Below are 18,366 nucleotides of genomic sequence, written 5' to 3'. Positions count from 1 at the left end.
AGGGAACTGAGGCCTTTAACACCGTGCACTGCAGTTAGTTCTTGAAGCACAGCAGCTCTGCCAAGGTGTTTAAAAATGAAGTGCAGTTCCCACCTCCCACACCTCACATTCAGGAACTTCAGTCAGCTCACATTCCTTTCACATTTGTTGCAGAAGCTCCCCTTACACCTGAGGGGGAAGCTCTGAGTTTTTCAACTGTTCAAATGCAGTGTTTGAGGCGAGCACAAAGTTTCCATTCCAAAGCAGTAGCGGTGGAGGATGGAGCCCGAGGCGCAGCAAGCCTTTCTTGCCAGGTCCTGAGCAATGTCAGGGCCTCTGCGAGGCGGCGCCTCCGAGGAGCTGTGGACTCAGACCCTCCAACAGGAGCCAGAAAGAGCCCGAGTCCAAAGAGCAGGCTCTGTGCTCATGAGAACATTGAACAGCTAAGCCGAAAAGACTTCTGGTCACTAAACCACAATAAAGCGGGCTTTACTTTACAATGGGGCATGGGTGTTAGTCGCTAACACTGAAGGAAGCTGACAGATGAGCCATCTCTATCCCAGGAAGGAAACAGGACTAGCTGAATTTTAAGCAAAAACCTTGGAACAACAAAAACAAATACGTGAAGGGCTGGCCAAGGGCAAGTCAATAAAGAAAAAAGGGAAAGGCTCCCTGGTGTGGCTGCCAGAGGTTGAGATTGATTACTTTGCATGTGTTATAAGAGAAGTTGCATGTAATGCACGTCATATTTTTGCTTCCAATCACACCATTTCTGTCTAACGGGGAGAGCTCTGGTCCCGGATGCCACTGCCAGGCCTGCCAGATAAGGGAAATGTATTCCTCTGGGCAGCCTCCCTGGAATTCGCGGTCACAGTGAAATCACTTGTGCTGTCTCGGATTCCTTTCAGAGTGTGGGAAGGAAGATGACAAGAGCATCCCCTGGGGGCTGCAGGGTCCTCTTAAGCCACCTCTAAGGCAGGTGGGGCCTTAGAAGGTGCAGGTCTACCTGGTAATATTTCAGTGACACCTGGAAGGCTCTTCGTCCGCCTCCTCCAATTGCTCTCAGTTGCTCAGCACTCTTCTAAAGAAATACAATCTTTCCTTCCACTGTTAGAAAGAATTTCATAGTAAGGTGTAAATGACCGATAGCATATCCTTTCCCGAGGATAGGTTTTGATAAGAGGAAAATAAGGGGAACATGGAGTTATTATTGATAGCTGGAGTAGTGCCTTGAGGAAGGGAGGAAACTCTGCGTTGGGGAAAATGATGAAAAATGGGAAAGGCGTGGTTGCCAAAAGTTGATCACTTCATAAATTTCCATAGAGTCAGTCTTATTCAAAAGTACTGAAATGGCTTTGCTGACCCATGTGAAAGTGTCATTTAGAATAATCTACCAGTTGAGAGGTCTTGTATGTTCCCCATTATTAACATCGAGGTAAGCAGAACTCCCACTAGAACATCCTGCGAACGCCTGGCATTCTCCAGCTCTGGCTTTCTGGGTTACATAACCTCTGAGTAAAACATAGTCCTATGACTATGCAGTCATAGGAGCTCACTGCAGTGCCTGGAGGGCAGTGGTCAGAAACCATCAGAAGCCCCTTGGACATTTTACAAATGATGGACCCGAAGTGTTCTTGATCAAGAAGTCTTAAGAATCCGCCTTCCAATGTAGGGGACGTGGGTTCGATCCCTGGTCGGGGAACTGAGATCCCGCAAGGCGTGCGATGTGGCAAAGAAAAAAAAAGTCTCTTCATCATAAATATCCCAATTCTTCCTAAACTAAGTTATGAATTTGACACGACCTCAACAAAATTACTAACAGTTCTTTTCTGTACCTAAACAAGCTGTTTTTAGAGGGCGGGGGTACTACAAATCAGCTCTAGTAGATATTAGAACATACTAAAAAGCCTCAATATTTAAAAAGTGTGACACTGCCACATAAAATGACAGGCCTTTGGAACAGAATAGAAATTATAGAAGAATAAAATACATATAGAATTTAGTATATGATAAAGATGAACTTTTTATACAGGGTGTTGGGACAACCAAGTATCATACGCTAAAGGATAAAATTGGATCCATACTTTACACTATACAGCAAAATTAATGATTTAAATGTGCAAAATGAAACCATAAAAGTACTAGAAGGAAACATGGGAGAATTCTTTTATAATCTTGGTATAAAAAATGCCTTTTTAACTATGACTAAAAATTTAGAATCCATTAAAAAAAGATTGATAAATTCAGCTACATTAAAAAAAAAAAAACAAAGCCTTCTCCATGTAAAAGTAGCATCAAGTCAAAGAGAAAAAATAATTGGAACTCATATATAGACAAAGTGCTCATTTCTCTACAGAAGGAGCTCCTAGAAAAGAAAAAGAGGCTAACAACCCAAAATAGAAAAATGAACAAATGACATGAGCTAACAGTTTGTAGAAAAAGAAACACAAATGCAAAACATCAAGATTATCAGTGTCACTCATTACAAGAGAAAAGCAAATTAAAAATATACAGAGATGCTATTTTTCCCTGTGAGATTGACAAAAATCCAAAAGTAGGACAACACATTCTTCCGGTGAGGCAGGAAAAGAGGAGCTCTCATTCACTGCTGGTCAGAGAGCAAAATAGCAAATTCGGAGGTAGGTATCGGGGTGGCCAAAAAGTTCATTCAGGGTTTTCTGTAATATCTTACTTTTTGGCCAACCCGATGATTCGTCAGTACCCCCAGATTAACAATGCATCTGCCAGACTTCTGCTTTCAGCCATGATAGACTAAGATAAACCAAATTTACTTTCTCATCTTAAACAACAACAGCAAGAAAAAGGAAGAAACTTTTTTTTTTTTTTTGCGGTACGCGGGCCTTTCACTGTTGTGGCCTCTCCCGCTGCGGAGCACAGGCTCCGGACACGCAGGCTCAGCGGCCATGGCTCACGGGCCCAGCCGCTCCGTGGCATGTGGGATCTTCCCAGACCGGGGCACGAACCCGTGTCCCCTGCATCGGCAGGCGGACTCTCAACCACTGCGCCACCAGGGAAGCCCCAAGAAGAAACATTTGAAGCAAAAGTTTTTAGACATTGGACAATAAGCAGCACAGGACAATTCTGATGGTTAATTTTATGTGTCAGCTTGATACATGGGTCATGGGGTGCCCAGATATATGGTCAAACGTTATTCCGGGTGTGTCTGTGTGAAGGTTTCTGGATGAGATTAACATTTGAAGTGATAGACTGAGTAAGGCAGATTGCCCTCCTTCATCCAATCAGTTGAAGGCCTGAGAAGAACCAAAAAGCTGACCCTGTTGTGAGTGAGAGGGAATTCCTCCTTACTGACTGCCTTCAAGCCACCACGTTGGTTTTTTTCCTGTTTCCAGACACAAACTGAGACACTGACTCTTCCTGGATCTCGAGTCTGCCAGCCGTCAGACCGGAACTACACACCATCCTGGTTCTCAGGCATTTGGTCTTGGACTAAAACTACAGTCAGCTCTCCTGGGTCTCTAGCTTGCTGACTACAGATCTTGGGACCTGTCAGCCTCCACAACTGCATGAGGCAATTCCTTATAATAAATCTCATATATATTCTGTTGGTTCTATTTTTTCTGGAGAACCCTGACTACCACAACAGTGAACCCTGAAAAGAGAGAAACAAGTAAGGGGACGCTGTGGTTGCTACAGCCTACCGCCTAGAGTCAGCTTCCAGCCCAGGGAGGGGCCTCCCCAAGAGCTCACAGCCTTGCTAAGTTGAGGAGACAGAGTTCAGAATTCTGAGAGGCCAGGGAGACTAGAATTCACAGGGCAAAATACCAGAGAGGTAAGAGCTCACAGAAACTTCAGAGATCAAAGTGTTCCCCTTGAGGGTTCCCCTGAGCCAGGACTCTCTCGATCTATGAGTTAGTCAGTTCTGGGCTCTCGTGGTGGGAGCATCTTTACAGACTATGATTCTTGACCTTAAAAGACCCATTTCCTACACAACAGGGTCTCTAAACCCCAACCTGCTACTTCATTTGGTACATAAATTAAGAACAACAATCTACTCTGAAGGAAAATCTGGCCGTGTTGGACTCAGTGAAAGACATGTGTTTGTTTCCAGCATGGTGCCTTTCTAAGAGATTTTCAGAGGCTATTTTTTGGACCATCTGCTATTTTGACCTGATGTAGGCTTCATCTCTGCAAAATGCAAATCAAATGAAATGGCAACTGTGCTCAGTTTTGCATCAGGAGGCTTGCTGTTGGCTTTAGTCTGTCACATAACCTCTCTGGGTTTCTTCTCATCTTTACAAAAGGAAGTTGCCCCACTCTGTGATCTCTAAAGCCCCTTGAGTTCTAGAATTCTATGAAAATTTCTGCTAATACATCACGATCACAAAGAATTTACAGTGCTCCAAGATAAGGCATAATTGCACTAGTTCTAAAATATATAGTTATGCTATTTAATTCTACAATGAGATTTAATTAACTTTCCTTTCCCACTGTCAAAAGCCTCAGTGGAATAATTGTCTTTGCAAATCGTGCAGAGCTTTGGTGCCCTGATCAGACACTCCAGATACCCAATTTGCTCTCATAGCAGCAGGAAAAACCTTGGAAAGCAATAATGCTTTATTCACCGGAGAAAAGGACAGCGTAGTTGCCACAGGAAAGCCACTTCCATCCTCCTCTCCACAGCCCCAGAAGAGCTGTGGTACCAGGCGCCGGCTAAATGCCATGAGGATTTAGCCCGATGGATAAATCTTGTTCCCTCGGCTGCCTCAAACAGGTGGATCCAACTGAAGCAAATGTTACGAATTGGACTTTTTCATACAGCCTTGTGGAAATATCCATTGCCCTAGGCCCCCAGAGCCACCAGGGAATGTCTGACTTAACCACAGTTTTACTCATCTTTCAGCTGAAGCAGACCTTCAAGCATAAACCTGAGTCACGTTGGGGCACTGAGTGGATTTGTGACCTTCCCTGGAGGCGACTGGCTCCAAACCCCGGGAATGTGTTATATGAAAAAATAAATGCCTTTTTTTTTACCATCTGTAAATAAAAAACATTCTTCATATGTTTAACTGTTTCAAATTGCCATATGTCTCACACACACACACACACACACACACACACACACACAAACACATGCACGCTGCATGCCTGCTGGGGGCTGGGATCAAATTGGTACTCGAGATTTTAGGTCCCTCTTCCAACCCTCTGCTTTTTCTTTCAAGGAGGCTACAGGTAAGAAGCTTCCAGGTGGGCTTCCCTGGTGGCGCAGTGGTTGAGAAGTCCGCCATGGCCGCTGAGCCTGCACATCCGGAGCCTGTGCTCTGCAACGGGAGAGGCCACAACAGTGAGAGGCCCACGTACCGCAAAAAAAAAAAAAAAAAAAAGCAGTTTCCAGGTTTGTACCCACCCGGAAATAGCACAATTTAAATCTTAGTGGGGATGCTATGGCTGGCTTTTCTGGAATTTCAACCATCTGCTGCAATTCTCCCCCTCCCCTTTCAGCCATTCACTTCAACTGTCCCCATGCTGCCACAGAATCATAAACATCTAAGGACTAAAACCATGGCAAAATAGGGTAAGGCACTTTATGTTTTATTTTATAAGAGGGATGGATGGGTAGAGAGAAAGGGAGAAGGAAGAAACTAAAAGAAACTTTTGAATTCAACTGTCCCTCATTAACTTAGTAAGAGGACTAATTAGCTTCTTTCAGAGACTTTTTGGTTGGGTGTTTGCTGCTTGAATTAATTTTCCTGGGAAGCTAACAAGCCAGAGCTTTTCTTATTGTCAAAAGTTCCTCATTCCTCCCTCAAAACCATTAGGGGATGAAGGCAAACCCCCTAACAGTACCCACTGCAGGATCTATTTTGGTCTGATCTGATCATGGTGATTGAGGAACGGTCAGGGAGCGAGGTGGTGACCCATGGAAGACATGATTCTCTAAATCTAGAAGGAAACCCTCTCATGAAGGACCTTTTAAACTGACTCACAGGTATTGCCAAATAAGTCCTTTTATAGCGAGCAGTGGGTACTGCCGTTTGCTTATCCAGATCGATCCCCTTCCTGACTGGCTGGCACAGATGTTTCTTTGCTTCAGAGGGTTGATACTGATTCCATTCCCCCAGATGGGGTTTCAATGTAGTCATGATCATGTGACCCAGTTCTGGACAAAGAGATATAAGAGGCTTAGAACTTCTGGGAAAAGCTGAACAACATAGGTAACGTTCACTAATATCTGGTTCTCCTTTACTTCTGAATACATGGAAAATTGTACCTCCCTACCCCCTTGAAGTGAAGCAGGGCCATGGCAGGTTCCTGGCCAATGAAATCGAAGGGGAAGTTACAAGAACTATAAGAGGAAGTCACCTCGGGCCAAAAGATTTATCAGCAGCCTTCTTTTTTCTTGCCACTACAAACTCTGAAGTTCTTTTTAAGATGAGAACTTCCATTAGTCTGGGTCCAAGACTGAGCCAGCAAATCCGTGTAAGACATGGAGCGTGGGCAAGCAATGTGCTTTTGTTGTTTTTAAGCCACTAAGATTGGGAGGTTATTTGCTACTGCAGTATAATCTAGTCTATAATGACTGATAGAGCTTTACTTGCGCTTGAGAAACAGACATAAGATGCAATAAGGAAGAGCTACTTTTCCTACCCTGGAGACAATTTTGTGAGAATATGACACTGGATCAATTTAGTTCAGAGGAGGATGCCAACACATAAAAACCTAAAGGAGCCGGGCCCTTGACAACGTCATTGAACACAGAATAAACCTGGAAGTCACCAGACTTCTTTTTCTTATGTGAGATAATAAACATCTCATTTTTATGCCACTTTCAGTCTCATACTCTCTTATTGGCAACCAAAAGCATCCGAACCAATACACTACAAAAGAGGTTATCCACCTCTCTCCTTCTTTCTGTATCTTTTTTTGTTTCCATCCATCCATCCATTCGTTCATCTCTATGACAAACAGATATATCAATTATTTTTCAGGCCACACCAACCATGGGAAACAAAACACAGCAAAAGACCCCCATGGTTTTAACCAAAGCCATACACAGATTCCCTGGAACTCTGGCTCCACCAAATCCCCCCAGTGATCACTGGTGCTGTTCTTATTACTGACCACCTCCCAGAGTCCACAGTGACTCTTAAGGTATTACTGGAAAGCCGAGGGTCATCTGGGCCTGTTTCTTTGCTACTTGCAGTTTTTAAATTTACTCCGTCTATAAACATGTTTCCTGATATTAGCTCCATGCTGAGCACTGTAGTGACTGCAGGGGACAACACATAGTTACTGCCATGGAAAAGAAACAGGGTGATTGGGCGGGGAGGTGGGACAGGAAAATCAACAGGCCAGTTGAATACAGGGCCTGCCACTGTGAGCTGCAGATTCCCTGCAGCTTCTCACCATGTTCTCTTCTGGACACCAGTCTGCCTACCACATCTGGTCACTCCTGTCAGCAGGTTGTACCTGTCCTATATGCTCCAAACCGTCATAACCAAGGATCCATCAGGTCCTGAAAGGACTTTGCTCTGCGAGGTCTAGACCGATGCCCGGAGTTGGGTTAGAGCTTTTCTTTCATTCTCCACTTGCCTCATTGCAGCCTTGCTTTCCCTACCTCTGACCAGTGATTGTTTCAGGACAGTCCCTTACCTGCAGTCACAAAGCCAGAGCTTTTCTTATTGTCTCAAGTTCCTCATTCCTCCCTCAAAACCATTAGGGGATGAAGGCAAACCCCCTAACAGTACCCACTGCAGGATCTATTTTGGTCTGATCTGATCATGGTGACTGAGGAACGGTCAGGGAGCAAGGTGGTGACCCATGGAAGACATGATTCTCTAAATCTAGAAGGAAACCCTCTCATGAAGGACCTTTTAAATTGACTCACAGGTATTGCCAAATAAGTCCTTTTATAGCAAGCAGTGGGCACTGATGTTTCTTTATGCAGATCGATCCATCTATATGACAAACAGATATATCACTTATTTTTTCAGGCCACACCAGCCATGCGAAACAAAACACAGCGAAAGACCCCCATGGTTTTAACCAAAGCCATACACAGATTCCCTGGAACTCTGGCTCCACCAAATCCCCCCAGTGATCACTGGTGCTGTTCGTATACTGACCACCTTCCAGGAGGTGGTCAGTAATAAGAGCTGGGTCTGCCAGGTCCCCTGGCAGGTGGCTTCGTAAGTATCCATTCCAAGGACTGGAAGGCAAAATTCATCTCTGTTCCTTGATGCTTGGACCAAAGGCCCCTACAGAGCTTGAAATGGAATGTGTTCTCCAGAAGCAGACATTTAGATAGACTTTGGGGTACAAGATGGTTTGGGTTTTCTTTAGCGAATAACGGCTGTGAACAAAAGGCAGGATTAGGCAGAGGAAGAAGTAAAACTATGATGCAGGATCGACCAACCTCAGCCAACCCAGTACACTGTGTTGGGCTGAAATGGCCAGGCCTCCATTCTGCTCCTGCTAGCTCAGTCACCAGATGAGAGGGGCTCCAGGAGGAGTGTGACCCTGAGTGGGGCTCCCCTACAGCTGAGGCAGACCATGACCGAGCTGACAGGGGGAGCTGTGTCTGCTGGGCTCCCCACAACTGGGCGGCAAGTCCTTCTCCGGAAGGGACCTGGCAGACCCAGCTCAGTGTGCCCCACAGTCCGCCCTCTGGGCTTCTTGGCTCTACTTCTCCAGGTGTGCTCAGTGAGCAGCTCCTCCAGGATTCCTGTGGGCCTCTTGTAGAAAGCGGAAACAGGTGGACAATTATAGCCCCCAGTGCGATCGTCTGAGCAAGGCAAGTGCTTTCAGGGCCCACAGTTGATGCTTATTTTCTCCTCCCCCGTTCCCTCTTGGGTACCACCTCAGCAGTCTCAGACCATCCTCTCCAAAGTTCACCATATCCTTCTCTGATGGGGTTGCTGAATCTGTCCATCCACAGTTACAATCGGGCAAGGAAGTAAAAAGGGGCACCCATTTGGTTCCATACATATTCCTCACTGGTCCCGTAGTGTAACAGAAGCCCACCTCCCCCTGATGGTCGGGGTCAGCTACACCTGCAATGATCTTGCCCACTTGTCCCTGGATACAAGGATCCTAAAATGCCTGGGAGCAACGGCAGTTCGAATTCAATGGGATTCTTGCTGTGTCCCCTAGAGAAAGTCTGTCCCCTCTGGGGGACATAAAGCACAAAGTTCCCCAGTGAGTCACTGAAAGTGGGTAGGGGGGGTCACTCCTACTTCCACCTGTTGGTTCCCAGATCCATGTATTCTTCCTACTGAGAGCATAGTGCTATGGGGACACAGCACCCTATAAAGGCCTTTGGTTCAATGCATGCGTTATATCCTTCTGGGCAGTGGGGAATGTGATACGACCAACCCGTGGATCCCATGGTAGTGTGCCCAGTCCTCATATCTTTGCTGTAAAGTGGGTCCCCTGATGGGATGCCATGTTATATGGGATCCTATGCCAATGGATCAAATACCGCACAAGCCCTTAGAGAGCAGTGCTGGCTGAGCCCTGATGGTGGGAAAGTCAAACTGGTGTCTATTCTTATGACAACAACTGCTGGCTTTTCCAGAATAGAAGAGGTTCAAGGTAGTGAGCTTACCACCAAGGGACCAGTTGATTCCCTTCAGGACTGATGCCATATTGGGCACTCAGTGTCAGTCACTGTTGCTGGAAGGTGGGACAATTAGCAGAGGAGTAGCTAAATCAGCCTTGGGAGGTGGGAATCCATGCTGTATGTCCTGCATGGAGACTCCATCTCTGCTGCCACGGCCACCACATTCATGTGTCCATCATGCCAGCACTAATGTGGCTGATGACGAAGGCTAGATAAACGTCAGCTGGCCTGGTCATTTCGTCTACTTGGTTGTTTAGTGCTTCCTCTGTAGTGGTCGCTCTCTGGTGGCTTTAGCATGTGGGATGATGTCTTCACACTTGGTGCCACTCCCCATGTTCATCTGCATGCCTCTGCCTCAGATTGGCTTATCTCCAACCTTTTCTCTATCGGGCATCTAACCAGAAAGCCAGGACATTTGCTATATCTAGCCAGGACATTTGCTATATCTAGCCCACAATATATATTCTAATCTTGGGTCATTTCTCTTTTTGCAATTTGGTGAACCGGTACATTGGGAAACTTCCCACTGGGAAGATTTTCCCTTGATGCTCTCTTTCAAGTCCATTGCTGATGAGGCTATATTGAAGCTGCCGTCCATTTTTGGCTCAAACCCACACACTGAGCCAATCCATCTGTGTACTAAACTCAGGCGTTTCCCTCTATTTTAAGCTGGTCGTACAAGATGTCCTATGCACTCATTAGCAAGAGCTGAGGCGGGGGAATGTACCAAAATGGTGGATGCTCTGGTCTGGGCTACCTGTTCATGCAGCTTGCTTGTGCACTAGGTCCTCCTTGGGCTTGATCCCAGATGGATCATGTCCATCTTATGATGGGTTGCTGCTGGGTTCACCCAACCTTCTGATGTGAAGGGTGTGACAGGACCCAAACCCTGATGGATAATGCCTGGTAACTTAGTATCCTGTGCTTAGGGTGACTATCTGTTAATGCAGGACTGAGGGATTTCCCATGATAAAAGACTTTCAGTGTTAAAACTGAAAGTCTGGGGAAGTCCTGGGCAAACTGGGCTGTGTTCGCCATCCCACCCATGGTCAGTCACTCTGTCTCCAGGAGGGCCCCGTTAACATGCCAGCAGTTGTATTTCAAAAGGTGCATAATTCTCCACTGAAGGTAACATGGCTTTGTTCCAGAACCCCAGGAGCCTCCTTTGTTGTTCTTCCACTGGGACTTGCCACAACTCTTTGAGGGCATCCACCCAGATATTGTTATTGCGTGTGTCAAGGTCCCAGGTTTCCCAGCCCGGAAACCCGGGTTCACATACCTGTCTTGGTTGGTTCGTCCACTCCGACTTGAAGTCCTGGGTTTGGTCCTTGGCTTGCTGCACTCTCCAGCTAGAGAAGATGAGAGCTTCACTGTGTGTGAGCCAAGAGGCCCTCTGGCTTTCATCCCTGACTTGCAATTAGTTGCCTGTTCCTCATTTTCAGGTGTTCACGATCTTCTGTGGAGTAGCAACAGCACCTAGCAACAGCCATCCAGTCCCACTTTAGGGCTAGATGTTCATAAGTTTCAGGTGCCTCATATACTGCTTTCACTAGTACATTCTCTGTTACAGATACACCATCCCAATTCACCGCTGAAGGAAGTTTTAATGATAGGACCACCACCTGGTGCCAGAAAATGGGGCCTAATTGCCAGCCAGGCGGTGAGTGATTCAGCTTTAAAGCTCTGTCTTACCCTCTGCTTTCTTTTCTCCTCAGCACCAACTGTTGCAAGGCTGCTTCTTCAAACTGAGACAGTCTGGGGAGCAGGATAGCTATTACAGATGAAAACACCTAAAAGGGAAAGGGGGAAGAGACAGGATTGGTCCCGGGAAGAAGGTGATCTGTGATGCAGGCCTGACAAAGCTCTGGCCAAGCTGGAGAGGCGCTCTGGAATGAGTGTTGTCTGTAGAATCTAGCGCAGGCTGCCCTGAAAGAATATGACGGACCACGTGGCTTCTGTTGAAGGAGCCAACACCTGGAGGCTGGCTGTTAACTGCACCCACTCCCTGTAGCTGACCAGGAAGTCCTTCCATGACGGGGGCTCTGCACAGTGCATCTCCACGCCTACCACCTAACTCTCCTCCGACAACTCAGAGCCCCCCTGAAACATGGCTGTGGCATTGCACAGGGCCCATGGTAGGCATGGGCCCTAAGCCATACTGTGATTCCTGGCTTGTGGGTTCTACAAAGTGAGTCCTTTGTTTTCCCATCGGGGAAGAAGGGGAAAGATGGCGGGGAGGACCCGAAGAATCACTGTTTGTAAATTAGGAGGGAAAAAGAAAAAAGCACCACAACAATCTGAGGACAAGAAAAACGAAAGCTTGTCTCTCTCCAGATATCATTGTCTTTTCTTCTCCATATTTTCCAGTCCAAGACCCAGAATAAAAGCATCTGGACTAGGACTTTTCTTAAAGTGTCCTAGAAAAGAGCCAGACATGTCTGTATGGACCTTTTCTTCCAGCTTTCTGCCAGAAATATTCAATCAAATGATGACTGCTCTTCCTTGTACTGGGCTATCCAAATAGAGACAGAGAAATCTCTTATCTTGTTCCATAAACCCAAGTCCTAGGAATTCCACCACTGGCCCCATTTCCCACTCACTCTCCAACCATCCAACCATCTGTGTTCACCCCACGCTGACCATCCTGCAGGGAACTGACCAAGTGTGTCCCTTTGGCATGACCAGCCATGCAAAAGTAGTGAGACCTCTTTCCAGAGGTCTACTACATTGCATGTTTAAAAAGTTAAGAGCAATTTAAAGTGCAAGTATTACTCTGAAAATGCTCCCTAATTAATAAATGTTCTACATTTTTATGTGGGAATGTTTAATATTTAATTTTTCAATAATTTTATCATTTATAATTTATTAAATTTATTTTATGGCTTGTATTTATTAAAAATTTATATACTTCCTATTTCTTTTACTCCAATGTTAGATTTTTATGCAAAGTGAAAAAAACTGGTGCTTTTCAGTCATATGACTCTTTTCAAAGCCTCAGTTGCAGTGTATTAAGGCTCCAGCATCCTAAGCTTCCCTCGTGGTGTCTCTCCTGACATTTTCTCAATGACCATTGCATTTGTGTAGGTCAGGGTATCAGCAACTCTTTGGAAGTGGGCTAAGATGGTCAGCTTTTTTCTCCAATGAGCCGGTTATAGCAGTCGTTGCAGCACTAAAACTTCATGGTGTTGGGATTGTATGGACTTGGAGCTACAATGTTCTATATGCCCCTGAAAATTCAGACCCTGTATCAAGATGGGTTGAGTAGGGATTTCTGGCCCTCAGGCGTTGACAGCTCAAGTGCGTTAAGTTTCCAGTCAGGTAATAGAAGGGAGGGGCTGGCAGAGAATACTAAAAGTGGAGTTGGTGTTAAATGCCCCAACCATTGAAAACCAAATATTTTCAAAGAAACAAAGCATGTCTGATGTCTTTGGTCTGGATTCTGCAAGTCTGCAGCCTCTGCAAGGGAATCCTTGAGACTTTGAACTGAAATCTGAATATTGGGCTGTACATCTTCGTAGGTAGAGGGAGGGCCAATATTAAAAGTCTCCTTTCCGTACTGTGGATTTTAGGCAAGCTCAAGTGATGATTAAGGTCAGGAGACCACATATGCGTTAAGTGGAGGAGGATTTTATACCGATAAAATCGGCAGGCACACAGTGGGTTCAGTTCATTCAATGCACACATGTTTATTGAGCATTTACTATGTGAGGTGCTCATGAGGTCAGATAAAAAGAGAGGTGCAAGGAGTGAGAGGGCATTTCGATGAACGATGCTGCAAAAACAAGAGGGGAAGAATGACCTTTGTCACTCTGTAAGTCACCAAAATTCTATAACAAAAGCCCATCAAACAGGGCTGTGAAGTGTTTCGAGATGCTGGGTTTAAAAATATGATATAAAATCATTAATGTCAAAATCTACCACTCATCACGTTCGACATTTTTTTAAAATTTATTTATTTATTTATGGTTGGGTCTTCATTGCTCCGTGCAGGCTTTCTCTAGTTGCGGCAAGTGGGGGCTACTCTTTGTTGCGGCGTGCGGGCTTCTCATTGCTGTGGCTTCTTTTGTGCAGCACAGGCTCTAGGTGCAAGGGCTTCAGTAGTTGCAGCATGCGGCCTCAGTAGTTGTGGCTCACCGACTCTAGAGTGCAGGCTCAGTAGTTGTGGTGCACGGGCTCAGCTGCTCCACGGCATGTGGGACCCTCCTGGACCAGGGCTCGAACCCGTGTCCCCTGCATTAGCAGGCGGATTCTTAACCATTGCGCCACCAGGGAAGTCCCACATTTGAAATTTTTTATGACAACTTTTGAACATATTTTCTCACCCCTGTTAGAACCGAGGGCAGAGCCCACCTCTGTTTTATCTTTACTTCCCTGCATCCTGTATAGTGCTTTGCTCACAGTAACTCCCATAAAGATGAGCTAAATGAGTTCAAGTTTATACCCAGACCATCTCTAGCTTGTAAGCTACAGGAGGATAGGTTGGATGCGTTTTTCATTGATGTTTTCCAAGGAGCCTAGAATAGTGCTTTGCACTGAAGGTGCTGAATAAGTGCTGGTTCAGTCAAAGAGAAACTTCTGACACCCTATTCTTTTTATGATCTAGGCCTCCCCCAGTGCCCTTCTCCCAACCTGGCAATGCTGAGTTGGGGCTCCTTTAGTGCCAAACACAGCTCACTCCTGTAATATAGCTGCTGAGTGTCTGTAGCATTTTGATATAATGCATTAAAACATTTCCCCAGCCAAGTGTTTTACACAACATACAATATTTTCCTATGCTAGTGTTTCTTTTATTGAGTTTTTTACAAAAAAATTATCACACATTCTACAGATATTCAGCAACACTTACTCAACTGAAACACAAAATAAAATTACAGAAACACCAAATACAGACATTCTCTCAAATTAACTGGAAAGAACTGATTGTTAGTGAGGAATCAACTCCACGTAAATTGCTGCGTGGCCTCTGCATAGGGCTCTCTTTGGTCAAATGTCACATTGGTGGGGCACTTTCCAGGTGGGTCAACTCCACTGTCCCTTTATCTGCCAACCCAGCAATCAGGACAGAGACTGAGCATCCCAAGTTTAAGTTCACGGAAGAGGGCTTATATTGTAGCTCCAAGGGTCACAAAGCAGACAGTTGCTACACCTTGTACAGCCCAAGATGAAGGCAAGTGAGGAGGGTATGTAGACTTGGCAAGAGTTACTGAGTTGAGAGAAACACTTGTTGCCAGAAGAATGTGCAAGTGGCCCCTCCCTGTGGAAGGACCATTGTCTGGGGAAAAGGTGACTTAGAGAAGAGAGCAGATAGCAGAGGTCTGGGCATGGAGATGAAAGCATGAGGAGGAGGAGGTGTAGGGAGCAGGTCAGGTAGGAAATCAGTGAGGGGAGGTCACGTGGGGGCACCTCCATCCTGGGAACTGAGACCACAGCTTGTGTCAGGTGCTCAGGGAAGACTTAGAATAACCGCCCAAAGCTCAATCGTTATACTTCCACTTGAACTCTAAATCACACCAATTTCATCCCCCTGTGAGGTAGAGGCAAAGAGTCAAGGAGCCTAGACCTTAGCTGATAGGGTTAATAGCATTCATGCCTGCGTGCATCACTTCTGACCCTTGAAATCACCCCCAAATTCATCAAAATAAGTATTTTCACTCTTAGTCAGCAAATGAAGGGACCAAGCACCAGGAAGTTTAAGTATCTTGCAAATTGTTGCACTTGGCATAAAGGGGGAGACCCAGGACTGGGATTCGGGTCCTCTGGACACTCACCTACTGGTTTCCTCCCTTGTTTCCTTTATACCTCTGTGCAAATATTACCCTCTCAGTGAAGGTGATCACCATTTATAAGTAGGAACCCTTACTCCACATCAGTACTCCCTCACCCCCATCCCTTCCCGAATACTCATCAACGGCAGAAATATGAATACTTACTTGTCAGCTTATTTATTGATCTTGCTTCCCTCCCCTATTACAATGTCAGCTCAGTGCAAGCAGGATTGTCTGTTATATTCACTGTTGTATCCTCCAAACCTAGAACTGCACCCGGCACGTCACCCTTGCCTAATCCTATTCGAAATGTCTGGATTAGGACTTCTGAATCATTCAGAATGATTGAATGCAGATTCAGAGCCTGGGATAGGTCCTGTACGCTCATATGGCTGGTCTGGGGAACACTCGCCATCACATGTGGTTTTCCTTTAGCTCTGATTTGGTGGTAGGTGGAGATGGCTAAAGAAGAGGGCAGGGTGGGGCCCGAATGGAGGGAAATAGCTGAAAGGAATCTCTTATAGGGAATTTTCTATCCTCAGTAGTTCCCCTTTGATCTCGCGTGCATCATGAATGTGTAACATTTCTGAATGGTACTTAAGGAATAGGTATTCTCATCCCACAGCGCTTTGACAAGCACCCAGCCTCATTTCCACTGGGCCTCCCTGATGAACATGCTAGGAGCCGCATTGCTGTTGAAAACTTGGTTCAATTCCGAAGCCTACCTTAAAAACAGAAAAGCCTCAGAGGCTGCAACTAAGGGAACCAACTCTCTCAAACAGGGATTTTCTTTAGGATCTGTTTGGCAAACACGTATGTTTCTTACTTTGAGGCAGGCCATGTCAGCAGTTTAATTTAAGACATCAAATGAGAAACAATCTGTCTGGCATAACCTTTTGCCGGTGAAATGAACAGCCTCTGAGCCAGCTCCCAGAAAACACTCTCATTATCCTGGTCTCCGTGACATGGGACATATTGTCTCTTTTCTTGACTTGACCTTAACACATCACTGATGCAAAACATATTTTTAGTTTGAAAAATAGTCATCTAGAAAATAAAACCATTTCATCGTCTCAGCCACAGTTCTGAGCCTCAATGCTATTGAAAATGTGTTTTATTTGTTTGATTTGTACCACTGACTGTTTCTAGCCTCTTAAAAAATTAGGGAAATATTTATGAGCATAGAGGTACCCTGCAAAAATTTATTCTTTCCATTCAAAACCTAAGGTTAACAAACTAAGATCAATAGGAACATGGACTCTGACTCTGGTCACAAAATGTTCTTGGAAACTGAGGGATAAAGGGAGTTTTGTTTGGAAGTAAAGACTCATGATCAAATTAAAGAAAAAAAATCTCCATAACTGTTTAAAATAGCAAAAATGTGATCTACATCATGTAGAGTTCCAGTGGCACGGGGGAGGAAAATTAGGGACCATTTAGTTTAATGAGACATTTTCAGAGATGAGGAAACTGTGGCCTGGTAGGGAGACTTGCTCAAAAATATGTAGCTATAGTGGGAAGAGGCAGGACTAGAATTCAGGTCTCCTGGTTTGTGGCTAATGACCTCCCACCTCACCTACTTTCTTCCCTGTAAAAGTCCTACACGACAGATATACTTGCACTAATTGGTGCATTGCTTATATGAGAGCCTCTTGTACCTACATCAGTTAGGATTAGCATCAATTACTATTAACGGGCTAGAGCAAGATAAAAATTTATATTTCACTCATTTAAAAGAAGCCTGGTGGTAGGCAGATCTGGTGTAGTGACTGCACAGAAATTAGGGACCCACTCTCCCGGTAACTCTTTACTCCATCTTTCTATTGCCAATTTATGACCTAAGATAGATGCTGAAATTCCAACTATTATGTCCACACTACATGCTGGAAGATGAGAAGAAACACAGTGGACAAAGGGGCTTCCTTCTGCTGTCTCTTTCTCTTTTAAGGTGACTTCCACAAATTTCCTCCCAACAACTTCTGCTTATATCTCACTAACCAGAACTTACATTGCCACAAGGGAGACTGGGAAATGTGACTTTCCATCAAATTGGGGTTCTATTCCTGAAGAAGAAAGAGAATATTGGTATTGGAAGGCAATGAGCTGCCTCTGCAACTGTACGAAGTATATTCATAGCACTGAAAGCCATCCTCTGGTCTAAATTTGGCTTTTTTACAATCAATACATTAGGAGTCATGATTCTGATAGTGGTATAGCAGCTTGTATTGGACTAACCATCTCACAGATAATGATTAAACTCTAGGGAAAAAACAAACACAAAAAACCTCTTGAAATCACTGGAGAACAACCCAAAGTAGGAGCTAAAGGGAATTCAACCATTTAAAGAAAGGAAGGTGGGGGCAGAGTCAAGATGGCGGACTAGGAGGATGCAGAATTCGAGTCTCCTCACAACTAGGGCACCTACCAGGCACTGGTGGGGGACCACGGACACCTAAGGGGACAAGAGGAACCCCCAGGTACTGGGTAGGATGTGGGGCATGGGGGGAGTGAAGGGGGAGGAGAAGTGGAGGTGGGACAGGACCGGCACCCCTGAAGGGTGGCTGGGGTAAGGGAAGGGATCCCACGCCCTTAGGGGGAAATTGGGGGACCACTGGGAGAGCAGAGGATCAAAAGGGAGCATGGCCAGGTTTTCCCCTGCCCACTTGCACCCCCAGGAACCTCTTGAGATCCCCAGCCTGATCCTCTGCCCCCCGAGACCCCTCCAGCAGTGCGGGTCCTGAGGGAGTGGGAGGGAGGGAAGGGGGAGCAAAAGTTAAGGACGGACCTCCAGGACTGGCACCCCTGAGGGGTGGCTGGGGGAGGTAGGAGTTCCTACACCCAGCGGGACCCACCCACAGTTAGGGGTCCAGCAGGGACAGGGGAGACCCTGGGGGAGACAGTGGCGGAGGGGTGCAGAGGAACGGAAGGGAATGTGGCCAGTGCTTTCCCTGTCCACTTAGGCATCGGAAGCATGTTGGGTTCTCCGGCCTAATCCTCTGCCCTTGGAACCTCCCTCCTGTC

At 45.7% G+C, this 18,366-nt stretch overlaps 1 pseudogene; it reads right to left on the bottom strand.

The window, feature by feature from the left end:
* LOC132422425 (PR domain zinc finger protein 14-like) overlaps positions 1-11,635 on the bottom strand; it is a 150,701-nt pseudogene extending 139,066 nt beyond the window's left edge.
* Positions 11,636-18,366: the final 6,731 nt, after the last annotated feature.

The sequence above is a fragment of the Delphinus delphis genome, chromosome 3 (assembly GCF_949987515.2).
Source record: "Delphinus delphis chromosome 3, mDelDel1.2, whole genome shotgun sequence".
NCBI lineage: Eukaryota > Metazoa > Chordata > Mammalia > Artiodactyla > Delphinidae > Delphinus > Delphinus delphis.
The sequence above is the reverse complement of the archived record's forward strand: the minus strand, read 5'-3'. Positions and strand labels throughout refer to the sequence as shown.